Here is a 16045-nt window from a genome sequence, read left to right as displayed (position 1 = left end):
ATTTGTAGATTTGTAAGTAAAATGGTTCATTACGTTTGTGACAATAAACACACGTGCCTTTTGGACTATTCGAGAAAGCTGCTTCACAATGAAATGTTTATTCTGCATAAACAGGTTATACCACTGTCACTGACTTTTCCTACCTGAGTCTAATATACCCCTTGTGTACCACTATTGCACCTTCCCATGTGCCATGGTAACAAATATGACCCGGTCTGCAGCACCATTTGGTTTTTCAGTATTTTTGTCAGGTTTAATTTTTCATTTCGAAAACTTCACCATTGTTGGTCTATGTGTGATGAAGAAGCAAGTTTCTTCTCAATGCCTCCTGAATAATGGACAGTTCTGCAATGTCCATTCATGTTTTCTAAGAACTAAAGGTTGGGAATGCCTTATCTTAGTTTACTCAGGATGCTTTATAGGTAGCAGAGAAGGAACATTTGTACCATTTGGCTGCGCTGGAGTTCACAGCCAGCAGTGAAGAGATATTGTGGTGACATGCTGAACCATTCATTCATTCGTTTATGCATTAACTAATTATTCATTCACGGGTTGTGGGCATCGCTGGCTAGCCCAACATTTATTGCCCATCCCTAATTGCCCTTGAGAAGGTGGTGGTGAGCTTCCTTCTTGAACCACTGCAGTTCCTGTGGAGTAGGTACACCCACAGTGCTGTTAGGGAGGGAGTTCCAGGATTTTGACCCAGTGACAGTGAAGGAACAGTGATATATTTCCAAGTCAGGATGGTGAGTGGCTTGGAGGAGAAATTCCAGATGGTGCTGTTCCCATGTATCTGCTGCCCTTATCCTTTCAGATGGTAGCTGTCATGGGTTTGGAAGGTGCTGCCTAAGGAGACTTGGTGAGTTTCTGCAGTGCATTTTGTAGATGATACACACTGCTGCAACTGTGCGTCGGTGGTGGAGGGAGTGAATGTTTGTGGAAGGAGTGCCAATCAAGTGGGCTGCTTTGCCCTGGTTGGTGTCAAGCTTCTTGGGTGCTGTTGGAGCTGCACTCATCCAGGAAAGTGGAGAGTATTCCATCACACTCCTGACTTGTGCCTTGTAGATGATGGACAGGCTTTGGGGAGTCAGGAGGTGAGTTCCTCGCCACAGGACTCCTAACCCCTGACCTGCTCTTGTAACCACAGTATTTATGTGGCTAGTCCAGTTCAGTTTGTGGTCAATGGTAACCACCAGGATGTTGATAGTAGGGGACTCAGCATGGTAATTCCATTGAATGTCAAGGGGTGATGGTTAGATTCTCTCTTGTTCTCAACGGTCATTGCTTGGCACTTATGTGGCTCGAATGTTACTTGCCACTTGTCAGCCCAAGCCCGGATATTGTCTAGGTCTCGCTGCATTTGGACATGGACTGCTTCAGCATCTGAGGAGTCATGAATGGTGCTGAACATCGTGCAATCATCAGCGAACATCCCCACTTCTGATCTTATGCTGGAAGGAAGGTCATTGATGGAGCAGTTTCTATAATTTGCTGTGGATATAAAGAGTGTTGCTTCTGAGACAGCAACCTAGGTTAATGATATCATTCGTCATAGCAGATATTGTTTTCCACTTTGGGGGAGGTGGAGGAAGATATCTATGTCATAATAATGGAGAAAAAACTTGGGGGAGATGTAGAGTAAAAAGTTAACTCTAATAATAGCTACTGAGCATGTGCGCAAGGAGTTATGTTATAATGATGTTATTCACTGAGAGGAGATGAGTGAGAAACATCTTAGAGAGGAGCTGTAGCTATCTCTTGGTGTTCTGTAACATGGTATATAGTTAGTTATGTAAGTAAAAGAGTTTTGGAGGAAAGAACATTGCCTCCAGCAAAGTCTCTTCTAGAATAAGAAAACCAATGTCTCCCGAGTTAACACAACAATTACAGAACAATCTGCTCATCGACACTCAGTTTGAATTCCACCAGGACCATTTGGCTCCAACTTTATTACAGCTTTGATGTAAAAATGGACTAAAGAGATGAATCCAAGAGGTGAGAATGACTTCCCTTGACAGCATTTGACTAAATGTGGAAGGGAGCCATAGTAAAATTGAAGTCAATGAAAAAAGGGCTACAACTCTCCACTAACTGAAGTCATACCTCACACAAAGGAAAATGGTTGTGGGAGGCCAATCATCTCAGCTGCAGGATGTTATTGCACAAGTTCCTCAGGGCAGTATCCTACACCCAATCATTTTCAGCTGCTTCACCAATCACTTTCCATCATATGGACAGAAGTGAAGATGTTTGTTGATGATTGCACAGTGTCCAGTTCCATTTGTAACTCCTCACATACTGAAGCAGCCTATGCTCTCATGCAGCAAGGCCTGAACAGTATTCAAAAATGGGACAAGTGACAATTAACATTTGTGGCACACAAGTGCTAGGCAACAAGACAGAAATGAATCACCTCCCTTTGACATTCAATGGCATTATCATCACTGAATACTTTAATGTCAACTTTCTGTGGGGGGGGTCACCATTGACCAGAAACTTAATTAGACCAACTATTCTGGTACAAAAGCAGGTTAGAGGCTGCGTATTTGTTTATATGTGAGTCATCTTCTGATTCGCCAAAGCCTTTCCGTCATCTATAAGCCACAAATCAGGAGTGTTATGGAATATCTCCGCTTGCCTAGGTAAGTGCATTTTCCATACCATTCAAGAAGCTTGACACTATCCAGGACAAAGTCTCCCACTTGATTGGCACCCCATCGACCACCATAAACATTTACTTCCTCCACTACCAGTGAACCGTGACTGTACTATGTATCATATATAAGATGCACTGATGCAACTTACCAAGGGATCTTCGACAGCACTTCAGAAACATACAACCTCTACTGCTTAGATAGACAAGGGCAGCAGGTACATTGGAATACTACCACTTGTAAATTACCCTCAAAATCACTCCATCCTGACTTGGAAATGTATCACCATTCCTTCACTGGGTCAAAATTCTGGAACTCCCTTCCCAACAGCACTGTGTACACTATATGGACTGTAATGGTACAGGCCACCTTAACGGAAATTAGGGATGGGTAATAAAGGCTGGCATTGCCAGTGATGCCCACATCCCATCAGAGAAAAATGGCAGCTAAACTCTTCTCTGTAACAAGAGTAGGAATTCTGAGCTTCTTTGCTTGTTTCCAGTTCATACGCAAGTACAGGAATGCTCCATTTTAAATGGAGTAGGTACATTCCTGGAAACCACTACTTAAATCCAAGTTACTTATATCGTTATGATATGGCAGGTGGTATTTACCAGGCTGACCAAATCACAAAGGGAAACTTGTCCAATCCATCACAACAATTTTGTAAAATGTATTTATTACGAGAAGATATGTGTACTGCAGTCAGAAGTAAAGAGTCCACTACCACTTTTAGAGATTTTAAGGATTAAATTGAAACCTTTATTAACAAAAGAAAAGAAAACTTAAACACACAAGAGTATGGTTACCCATTTAAATTTAGTCTTACACCATCTCCCAAAAGATTACTACTCAACTAGATTCCCAAAATAAACACCCTTTTCAGGCAACAGTCCAAATAGTTTCTTAATCTATAAAACATCCAGTAATATTACCACAAAGTATCCACTGTTGCTATAAGGAAGGTATTTCACAGCTTCTCTCTTCCTCTCACTTGACAATGGAACTCCAAGGCTTTTAACAAAACCTTGCTTCCTGGAACAGGCAAACACTTCTCTGGGGTGGTTAGAGGTTGCTTCTTCACCAGTCTGTCTTCACACAGCCCACCTTTCAAGATATCACATGTCCACCCCTCATACAGCTTTCAATCTTTCCTTAAATATATTTTCTCCCTTTTGATTCTTTAAATCCATTGTTTCAAAAACTCAAACTCTTCCAAATAAAAGATCTTTCATGTTTCCATCTTGTCTTTGCTTTTGGGCCAATAAAAAATGATATCCCCACTACTTGTTTACCTACGAACTTCTGCAAGATGCAGTCATTTTCCTTGTCACCTTTTAATTCCCCTTTGAAATTCAAACAACCTCTCAACTTATCTACAAATGCAAATGTTAGCTCATCCATTTCCATTTCAAAATGCCTGCTTTTACACTTAACACCTTTTCTGATTTAAACCTTGCAGTCTGGCTGTTTTCAGTTTAATAAAATTAGTCACACATATACACACACATGGACACACGCACATCCCTCACAAGCCTGATTCACAGAATCCCACAGTAATATTTGGGAAAAAATATTTCCTTTACAATATTGAAGCACGTTTTCCCATTCAAAAATATTTAATATCAGGAGATGTGTTCCCAACCCAAGACTTTCTGCCTCAGTATATCACTTAACTATGAAATACACCTTTTTATAATCCAAAAATAAACATAACATAATCCACACAATGCACAAATCACAAAAACAATTAAAACCATCAATGAGGTGGGTTTTCTTCTGACTCACATTTTGGTACCTGTAAATCTTGAAAAGCTTGGTGAATTGCTGGTTTGAGGAGTGCTCAAATAGATTGCTGCACCTTATGCTTTTGCTTTTCCCTAGAATTGCTGAGGGCCCTTTATCTTCTTTCCAAAAGAAGTATCAATATCTTTGAAAATTTTCAGTGCTCCTTCAATGAGCTTGAATGCCTCCAACATGTGTTGCAATGTTGGCTGCCTGTTTTGTGACACTTCCTCCTCTCCCCCCCCCCCGATAGAACTTGCCCCTGCTCAAGCTGCATCATTAAACAAACGTATAGCTTTTTCTTGGATAGTGAGCATGTAACTGGCATGTTCCTTTGATTCTGGCCCTCAAACTACTCACTCAACAATCACTCCATATTTTCTAACATGTTGCAATCTTCATAGAACTTAGAGGAGAAGCACTTTGGCCACTAACTATAATATTATCTTTGCTCTCTTGATGATGTACACAGCCATTAGTGGAAGCTCCAGTGAAATCACAGCTGCCTTCTCAACAGCATCATCACGTTGTGGCACTTCCAATTTCTGTTCCAAAGTAACGATTGGCTTCTTCATTTTGGCGTAGTGGAGTCCTTGCTCCTTAATGCATATTTGCATCTTGCAGGCTTCACTCACGTTTTACAGGGTAAAGCGACGAAGCAAAATAAAGCAACACCAGCTAATGCACCAGCTAACACACCTTGGGCAAGTTGCACATGCATAGAATTGTACTAGTTGCGTGCCTTCCCAAACACTCTGTGCATGTGCTGAATGTTGTGCATATTGCGCACTGTAGTGTATCAATTCTCAAAACCTTGGCCGACATGGTTGTAAACAATTTAGTTGCACGTCTTGTCAAATCCTTGGCGGACAACAACCTATGATGGAATGTGGCATGGACAACGAATAAATCGGTGGTTATTTGTTAATTACCTAATAACAAAACTACGCTATTCAAGACTACTTAAAATGGGGTATGTGTGTAGTTCTGGTGAGGGTAATTAGACCAGGATTGCTATCCTTCTATTAGGTGGAAAGTATATTTTGTCTTAGATATCTTCATCGGTCAAATTAAGTGCTCCCAGCTTAGTGAGATAAGTGATGCTGCCACATATTGTTAGCTATATAACCTAAGCTTAATTTGTATTCATAGGCTACCATTACTAATAGGAACATAGCAAGTAGAAGCAAGAGTAGGCCATTTGGCCCCTCAATCCTGCTCCACAATTCAATGAGATCAAAGCTGATCTTCTACCTCAATGCCATTTTCCTGCACTATTCCCATATCCCTTGATGCCTTTAATATCTAGGAATCTATCCATCTCTGTTTTGAACATACTCAATGACTGAATCTCTACAGCCCTCTGGGGTAAAGAATTGCAAAGGCTCACCACCCTCTGAGTGAAGAAATTCCACTGTATCTCAGTCCTAAATGGCCTACTTCTTATTTTGAGACTGTGTCTCCTGGTTCTAGACGCTCCCCCTGTCCCCAGGCAGGAGAAACATCCTTCCTGCATCTACCCTGTCGAGCCCTGTAAGAATTTTGTATGTTTCAATGAGATCACCTCATATTCTTCTAAACTCTGGAGAATATATTCCCAGTCTCCTCAATCTCTCCTCAAAGGACAATCATGCCATTCCAGGAGTCAGTCTGGTGAGCCTTCATTGCACTCCCCCTATGGCAAGTATATCCTTCCTTCAATAGAGGGACCAAAACTGTACGCAATCTCACCAAAGCTCTATACAATTGCAACAAGATATCTTTACTCCTGTGCTCAAACCCCCCTGTGATGAAGGCCAACTGTTGGATCTTGTGGATCCTTGTCACACGCTTACTGTAAGTGGTGGCCAAGTTGGTACTATAGATAGAGTTGATCAGCAGACACTTCTTAGGTGGAAAACGTTATGTTTATTTACAAAGATACTCAGTAGCAGCCAGCTGTGTGCTGTCACTCTAACCCTACCTCTATACTACTGACTACTAACTACAGAGGTAGCCCGCGCTACTCTTCTATTGTTACTAAGATCATATAATATTACTTAATAGCATTCTTCTTAAAGGTATATTACACATTAGCTAAAACCATAATTACCACATCCCTCCCCCTTTACTCAGAAATACATTTTATATTTATAAGTACAATTTTCTCAAGATACTTACCCTGGTAAGTGATTTACAAATTCAGTTTTTCTGGGGGCTTCCTTTAGTGTGCAGAATGTCTCAGCTCTACAACATCAGATGCTTTGTCATGAACCCCCTTTTCTGGAGTTGTCTGAACACCAGGTGATTCAGTGGGCACTTGCAGATCTGTTTCCTCAACTTTTGCACGTACATCAGACATGTCTGTACTGGGTTGAGTTCTCTCAGCTGGAAACATTGACCCGGTTGTGAACACTGGTGGGATCATTTCTTGGTGATTTGTTTCTCTGTTCCTTGGATGATCCACATGTTTCCATATGACTCGATCTTCCACCCTCATGTGGTAAGATAGAGGTCCAGTCACTGCACTTATTTCACCCAGTAACCAATTTGGTCCTCCTCCAAAGTTCTTCAAGTATACTGTCTCTCCAATGGTAAATTTCCTCTCATGACTATGCCAGTCATGTCTAGTTTTCTGACTTCCCTGACTCCTTTCCACCTTCCCCTCTAAATTCGGCATTATTAAGTTCAATCTCACCGTGAGACGGCGTTTCATCAATAATTCCGCAGGTGTGACACCTGTTGTTGTGTAAGGGGTGGTCCTGTAATGGAAAAGAAAGCATGTTAGCTTGGTTGCTAAGGAATCTCCAGTTAACTTCTTCATTCTTGTCTTGAATGTTTGAACCGCATTTTCGGCCAGTTCTTTTAAGGAAGGGTGGTACGGTGCAGTTTTCACATGAGTGATACCGTTGAAGCTGATAAACCATTGAAACTCAGCACTTGTAAATGCCATACCGTTATCAGAAATGACTACTTCTGGTAGTCCGTGAATGGAAAAACTTTAACATAGCTTCTCAGTTGCAGCAGAAGACATTGGTGACTTCACCTTATATATGTCCATCCATTTTGAGTGGGCATCGATAATGAGCAGAAACATTGTTCCCATGAAAGGTCCCACATAGTCAATGTGTAATTGCACCCATGGTCTTCCTGGCCACTCCCAAGGGTGTAATGGAGCTGTTGAAGATAACTTTTTCAGATGCTGATATTGCACACACTTCTTCACTAAACTCTCTATTTCTCCATCCATCCCAGGCCACCACAGGTAGCTGCGTGCTATGGTCTTCATTCAGGATATTCCTAGATGTGCATTGTGTAGTTCAATTAACAGTGACTCTCTTCCCTTTGGAGATACTACCACTTATGCTCCCCACAATAAGATGCCATCCTGGTTGGTTATTTCATGTCTTCTGTTGAAGTATAGTTTCATTTCGTCAGATGCAAGCTCTTGTGACTAACCATGGAGCAGTTGTTCTCGTAATTGAGATAGGACTGGGGCCCGACTTGTCCAGTCTCTGATCTGTTGAGCACATACTGGCGAGGAACCTAAGAAATTTAACAATGAGACAAGTTCTTGTGGAACTGGGACATCCTCATCATTTTCTTGTAAAGGCAAACGACTAAGTGCATCAGCGTTTGCAATTTGATTTCCAGGTCTATGTGCAGAAGTGTACTAGCATGCTGCCAGAATTAAAGCCCATTGTTGTATTCTTGCTGAGGCTATGGGTGGTATAGCCTTGTCCTCAATGAACAATGCTAGCAATGGCTTGTGGTCTGAAATAATAGTAAAATGATGGCTGTGTACATACTGGTGAAATTTCTTGACACCAAAGATGATGGACAGGCCTTATTTTTCTATCTGCGAGTATCCAATTTCCGCGGTAGTGAGCGTTCTTGATATGTATCCTGTAGGCCGTTCTGTGCCATTGTCCATCAGATGGGAGAGCACTGCTCCCACTCTGTAGGGGGATGCGTCACATGTCAACACCAATTCTTTCCTCTGGCCATAACGTACTAATAGGTTGGCAAGTGCAACAATTGTTTCACCTTTATGAAAGCTTCTTTATTGGGTGCCTTTCAAGACCAATGTTTTTTTTTTGAGTAGATAATGTAGGGGGCGGCGGTGGGGGGGGTCCAGCACTGTAGACAAATTGGGTAAGAACCACCCATAATAATTGATCATTCCTAGAAATGGTTTGAGCTCGGAGGTGTTCTTTGGTGCAGGTCCCTTATGGAGTAAGCTTTCCGTTGTTCTCTGGAAGATGGCGCAAGCTGAGGAGACACCGAAAGGCAATCGAGTATATTGGTACAACCCCTTGTGGGTATTAATTGTGACAAATTTCCGGGGGGCATTATCCAACTCTAGTTGTTGATAAGCATGACTCATATCAAGCTTCGTGTAGGTGGTTCCATCTGCCAGCTTGGCATACAGGTCTTCGGTTTTTGGTATGGGGCATCTGTCTAGCTTAGCTACTTTATTAACCGTCAATTTGTAGTCTCCACAAACACGGGCACTTTGGCTGGGTTTAAGGATGGGGACTATGGGCACTACCCATTCTGAGAACTGCACAGGTTTTTCTGGTCTGTCCATTTCGGTGTTGACCTTTCCTCACAACGTGTAAGGTACTGGTCTTGCCTTCGTGAATCGAGGGGCTGCCTCTGGATCCACATGAGTTGTTGCTTGCAATCCCTGGATCTTCCCAATTTTGCCCTTGAAGACTGTGGCGTACTTTTGTAGTAGCTCCAGTAACCCACTTGCTCTCTACTGGAAAATTTCAGCCCATTCCAACTTAATTTCCTTTAGCCAGTTTCGCCCCAGGAGGTTTAGCCCCTTGCCTGCTACCACCATCAAGGGTGGCTTTACCAATTGGCTTTCATAATGGACAGTTACTCTGCTTATGCCTTTGACTTGAATGTCTTCACCTGTGTAAGTTTTTAATTTGGCACCAGTTTCTTCCAAATTTAATTGATATTCACCATGATTCAGATATCTGAAGGTATGTTCCCCAATTACTGTAGTGGAAGCTCCCATGTCCACTCCCATTCTAATAGGTCTGCCATTTACTTTCACTGTTACATATATTGGTCCTGTCTTTCCAACGTTCAAATTAAACAATGAATAAATATCTGAATTTGTTGCTTCAGGCTCTTCAACATTGTAGATCTCATTGGGTTTTTTCCTTTTGTTTGAACGTCTGCCTGACTCTTTCCTGCACTGTCTCCTTATGTGTCCATTTTGATGACAATAAAAACATTCGATTTTTTTAAACTGCTGTTCCTTTCCACCTCTTTTGAAATTATTCATTGTTTTGGCTGCTGGGTCATTTTTTTCTCATTTTCCGGCTGGTGGGGGCTGTTTGCTGCTTCTCGGCAGAGTCTTGCATTTTTAGCGCCCTTTGGGCGGGAAACCCCAGCCAAAATGGTGGAGGACGGCGCCATTTTGTGCCCCCTGTATGGCTTTTGAATCCCTTACTGCGCTTTCCATGGCCAATACTATCTCTAACGGCTTCTTAAAATCCAAATTTGCTTTGGATAGCAATTGCTTCTGAATCGTGTCCTCATTCACACTAAACGATCCCTGAGCTTGTCCTTTAGGGATGTAACAAACTCACAATGTTCAGTTAACTGCTTCAAACTTGCCACATAACAAGCAACTGTCTCCCCCGGGGCTCTATTTCTCGAGGTAAACTTGAATCGTTGCATCATTACTGAGGGCTTTAGCTGATAATCACCCTTCACGAGGTCCACCAATTCATCAGAATTTTTCAAACCTGGGGCACTGGGTGCCATCAAACTGTAGGCTTTATTCCCACATGTACGTAAGAGGATTGCCCGCTTCTTCCCTTCCCCCGTAACTTTGTTCGCTTGGAAAACGAACGCGAGGTGTTCAATGCGATGAGACCAATCGTCCGTGGCTGGATCGAAAGGATCAATGATCCAGAATTGTGGCATTCTGAGAGGGTGTTATTTCATCGATTGGACAGAACTTCTACTTACAATTACTGTGTGAGGTAAAGCCTGATTTCATTTCTCTTGATTTGTTCCGTTAACTTGTTTTATCCTCGCTTTATCTTCGCTTTATCCACATTGCCAGTTTTTTGGATCCTCATCACACGCTTGTTGTAAGTGGTGGCCGAGTTGGTACTATAGATGGAGTTGATCAGCAGACACTTCTTAGGTGGAAAATATTATGTTTATTTACAAAGGTGCGCTTTCACTTCAAACCCTATCTCTATACTACTGACCACTAACTATAGAGGTAGCCCACACTACTATTCTATTGGTTACTAAGGTCATGTGATCTTCCTTAATAGCATTCTTCTTAAAGGTATATTACACATTGGATAAAACCATAATTACCACACCAACACACCATTTGCCTTCCTAATTACTTGCTGCACCTACATGTTAGCTTTCAGTGACTCATGAACAGGGACACCCAGGTCTCTTTGTACATCAACACTTCCCAATCTCTCACCATTTAAAAAATATTCTGCATTTCTGTTTTTTGTACCAAAGTGGTTAACTTCACATTTTTCCACATTATATTCCATCTGCCATGTTCTTGCCCACTCACTTAGCCTGTCTAAATCCCCTTGAAGCTTCTTTACATCCTCTTCACAGCTCTTATTTTCACCTAGTTTAGTGTCATCAACAAACTTGGAAATATTACATTTGGTTCCCACATCCAAATACTTGATATAGATTGTGAATAGCTGGGGCCCAAGCACTGATCCTTGCAGTACCCCACTAGTCACAGCCTGCCAACCTAAGAATGGCTCGTTTATTCCTACTCTCTGCTTTCTGTCTGTTAACCAATTTGATTTATGACCATTAACCAATTCTCAATTCATGCAGTATATTCCCCCTAATCCCATGCGCTCTAATTTTGTTTACTAACCTCTTGTGTGGGACCTTATCGAAAGTCATCTCAAAATCCAAATACACCACATCCACTCTACCTAATCAGATCATTACTTTCTAAATGTTTAGTTATCACATCCTCTATAATAGGTTCTAGCATTTTCCCTACTACTGATGTCAGGCTAAAAGGTTTATAGTTCCCCTTTTTCTCTCTCCCTCGCTTCTTAAATAGTGGGGCTACATTTGTCACCAATGTGTCTGCTATCTCTACAGCCACCTCTTTCAACACTCTGAGATGTAGATCAAAGGGTCCAGGGGATTTAGCAACTTTCAGTCCCAATAATTTCTCCAGCACTACTTTTTTTACTAATACTAATTTCTTTCAGTTCCTCATTCTCGCTGGTCCCTTGGTTCTTTAGCAGTTCTGGGAGTTTTTTTGTATCTTCCTCTATGAAGCAGACATAAAGGGCGGGATTTTCCCCTCCATGCATTAAGTGCAGTGGCGGGCGGGATTAGCAGCGAGTTTCCCACTGACTGGTGGGTTCGGGAATCGCGTCTCATCTTATGTTTGGAAGCTTATTCATTATGCATCGGTGAGTAGCTCTCTGAAACACATGGCGGGGCAGCCAATGATTCATCTGCCCCGTAGTAACCGAATGGGGTGAAAGATCCTGGCGCCATTTATAAACGACAGCCAAACACACGCATTACTCTCTACAGCTCAGCTATGTGGAGAGCAAGGCATAGATGGCTCCAAGCAAACAGAAGGCAGAGCCGAGGTTCATCAATGACTCCCTTGAGACTCTCACCTGTGGTGTGCACTAGCACTGGGATATCCTCTACCCAAGGGATGGTTCCAGAAAGTCCACCAAACTCACCTTGCCAGCCTGGGAGGTGGTTGCGAGGGAGGTCAGCTCTGTGGGCACCCATCTGAGAAACACCATCCAGCACAGGAAGAGGATGAATGACCTCATTCGCACTGCCAGAGTAATCATCATTCATCTCACTCCAAACGCATAATCTTATAACGGCATTATGCACTCAGAGCATCACTCAGCTCACAAAATATTATGGGAAGAGATATCAGCATTGAAAGCCTATTCACTGGCATCTCATCTATCATCTTCCACGAACACCATCCTCAGCCCTTACACACACAGCAAGCATGCACTCCCCAACCTCTACTCCATCCCTTCTCATCACACTCCATCCCTTTGCCTTCATGCAGGCCAAGCTTGCCCACAACAGGAGGGAGAGATCTCAGGCTGGAGGAGGGGCAGCAGACATCCAAGATCTCTCCAAGTTTGAGGAGGAAGCCACCGAGTTGCTGGGTGAGGACAGAGATCGCTCCTGTGGGGAAGATGAGATTGGCCTCTGCCAGTAAGCCAGTATGGATGAGCCCTCCATGAGCTGATCGCATTCTGACATTCACAGTGAGTGATGTGCAATCTTGTACAGCCTGTTCATGAACTAAATCTATCTTCTCTCTCTTATGGGCATCAGCATGTCCAGACAGACCAGCAGAGCCAAGATAAGCCCCAGCCTCCAGGCCACTTCAGTGGAGGATGCTGAAGACCTGTCACAATGTTGACCTGCACCCTCCACCAACGCAGAGACATACATCCCTGTGGGTCTTAGATCTAGATTAGGCTTAGGGTCACATTCTGGGGAGCACCTCACTAACACGTCTCCACAGTAGTCAGAGGGGGTGACAGCCCAGGTCTCTGGCACTTGGAGGACTGCTGGAGATCAGCCGCCCACTGAGTCCGAGTTAGGTGATGAGCCTCTGGAAGTGGCAAATATGCTGGAGATGCAAAGACAGGTGACAGAACATCAGGCAAAGTTGCGAGAGGCAGTCAACATACTAGAGTGAAGGACGGAGAAGTCCGTCCATGTTGTATCTGATGTTGTGGCTCCAACATACGAGCACCTTGAGGTCTCCATGGGAAAGGTGGCGGCCGCCTTGGAGACTTTGGTCCAGGAGGTTCTACCGGATTTGTGCTCAGGCCTGCACTCCATCACTATTGGCATTGGTAGGATCTTTCAGTGGGTGTGTGAGAGGGGGACGAGACACCTTGACCTCCCTCCAGATGCCCCTTCTCCTCAGGGAGGTGTCTCATTCAGGAGGCCACGACTGCATCAAGCCCACAACAGGGGGGGAGAGATCTCAGCTGGAGAAGGGACGGCAGACATCCAGGATCTCTCCTGGAGCAAGTCCACCTGACGCAGGCTTTGCGCTGGTGAGCTGCCTTTCACTTCCCAGAGAAGCTACACATCTTTGGCTGCTGACCTTTCCAAAGATTAGGGTCTGGTGAAACATGAGTGTTAGAGGTTCAAGGTGCAATGCGGACTTTTCTCTCAATGTTAGTAGTTGTAAAGGCCTTTCAGATCATTGACATGTCACTAAGGGACTAGAGAAATGCGCTCGGGTACCCTTGCCTGCACTTGACTCCTCCTGGAACCTTGTGGCTATGTGTCTGTCACAGGTACGTCTTCCACGTCTTGCAGCTTAGATCGCATCATCACATGGAAGCTCACCATCATCACCCTCTTCAGGTTCCTGCCCTTCCTCGCCCGAGGAGTTCTCAGCCTCCTCCTAGTCTCTTTCCAGCAAGCGATCTCCCCTTTGAAGTGCCAGGTTGTCCATGACGCAACGGACCACGATGGTGAGGGACACCTTCTCTGGAGAGTGCTGCAGAGCCCAAGCTGAGCAGCCCAAGCATCGGGAGCGCATCTTCAGGATGCCAACGGTCTGCTCAATGATAGATCTTGTCAAACTATGCGCTGCATTGCATCTTTGCTCTGAGGCACTTTGAGGACAACACACGGGTGTCATGACCAATCATTTCAGTGGGTAGCCATATCACCCAGCAACCAGCCCTGTAAGTGCTGCAGCCCTTTGAATACCTGAGGCACCTGAATCATGGGAACTCCTAGGGTGCCTGGCCACAAACGTGCACAATGTGCTTTTGATGATCACACACCAGTTGAATGCTCGGGGAGTGGAACCCTTTCCTGTTAATGAACATCAGGGGCTGCTGCCATGGAGCTCTCAAAGACACATGTGTGCAATCGATTGCACCCTGTACTCCAGGGAAGACTGAGATTGCAGTGAAACCGAGGAATCTAGCAACCTGGCTAACTTCATCTTGTGTGAACTTCACATAATGATGATCTTTACTGTCGAGGGCACCCATCACCTCCTTGGGGACTGAGAGATGCCGCACTGGTCCCCTGTGAAACACTGAAATGACCCGCTGGCAAAATAATTTGAGTGTGGCGGTGACCTTCAGGATGTCCTCTCAATCCATGTGGCATTAGCTCCTCCTACAGAATGTGGCAGACGGGAGCCGCCAAATCTCTTGACAAGCATAGATGTGTGCAGCATTGTCCCTCACTCATCTCCAGATAGCAACAGCATCTTCAGTAGACCCTTGGTTGCACGAGTCACCTCTTTTGGTTGGGTCTAACCTCCTCATCCTCTGGTTCTTGCTGGGGCTCCCCACACCACAGTCCTCAAGCTGGGGCCTCTTCCCGAAGCTGTGCTATGCAGTGCCAGGCCCTTCTTCTCCTCCTCAGTCAGGTCACGGCCATCAAGAAGGCAGCATTGATCACAGGTTCTGATATTCTCCCTGTGGACAGATAGATCCAATTGATTAATGAGTAATGGACAACTATAGCAGAGCTTCTAATCGCTACCAGACAGCCATTGTCATGCCCTAGAGCTGCGTTTGTGCTGCTGGCCTTTCCCTGATCCAGCTTTCCAGTTGAGGCACAACAGATCTAGGTGGCCTAGGTGCCATCCCCGGCTACTTGACATCCTAATCCCAGAGAGGTTAGAAGAGGCTTGAGTGCATCCAGGATATGTTCAACCTTACCTAATGCACTCCTGCTGTGCCTGCTCTGGTGTACTGATTATACCTAACCTGCACTTTTGGAATGACCGGATGCCCTTTGGCCCGTTAGCCACGCATATCGGGGAAAGCAACTTACAGGCTTCCCTTGATCATCTTGCAGGTATCCAGCAGCTGTGCTCCCTGCATGGTTGGCTGCATCTTCCATTCTCACATTCCCCTCTCTTAAGGCTCAAGTTGATCAACTTCATTGTGAAGCTGATGATTCCGCTATCTCACGTTAAAATGCTCCAAATGTCACTGGCTCCAACTGCACCTTCTTAATAAACTCCTCCTGAGTTCTCTCAGCTCAGTCTCCATTTCCATGTTGCGACTCTAAGCAGTGTGAGGGTGTCCCCTGTCAGGGCTTCCCCGAGTCCAGCCATGGGCTTCTCCCACACTGCTTCACAACCCTCCCAAGCAGACTCTTTCCCAGTTTCAATTTTAAGCCGCATCATAACTTCGGGATCTCAAGATGGCGAAGCTTCATTTTTACTTTGAGACCAGCTTCAACCCTCCCCCTGACAGAGTTTGGGTCCCTCTCGATCTTCCTGGAGCCTCATGATGTGCTGGTAGAACTCCCTCCAGTGATTCTTCTGCTTCCCTCAGTAACCCTGGATCCCACTGTTATTGTAATGGACACTCCTGCCCTCCTACCCCTGAACCCATTACTGTTGATGTCCCATGCCCCATCTCCATCTTGAGGCTGTGTGCACGGTCACATACAGAGACAACCCTCCTGCAGGAGAGTTTCGAGTCCTCCCCTTTATCCATGTGATCCCCATTGAGCATATAGGTCTTGCTCCTCCCCGGAGCGGGAACACGGTGTGCGTACCATGAATTGCCCTGTAGCACGGCCCATGAAGCCCC

Source organism: Cetorhinus maximus, chromosome 16 (assembly GCF_964194155.1).
Source record: "Cetorhinus maximus chromosome 16, sCetMax3.hap1.1, whole genome shotgun sequence".
In the NCBI taxonomy this organism is placed as follows: Eukaryota; Metazoa; Chordata; class Chondrichthyes; order Lamniformes; family Cetorhinidae; genus Cetorhinus; species Cetorhinus maximus.
This window is presented reverse-complemented; position numbering follows the sequence as displayed.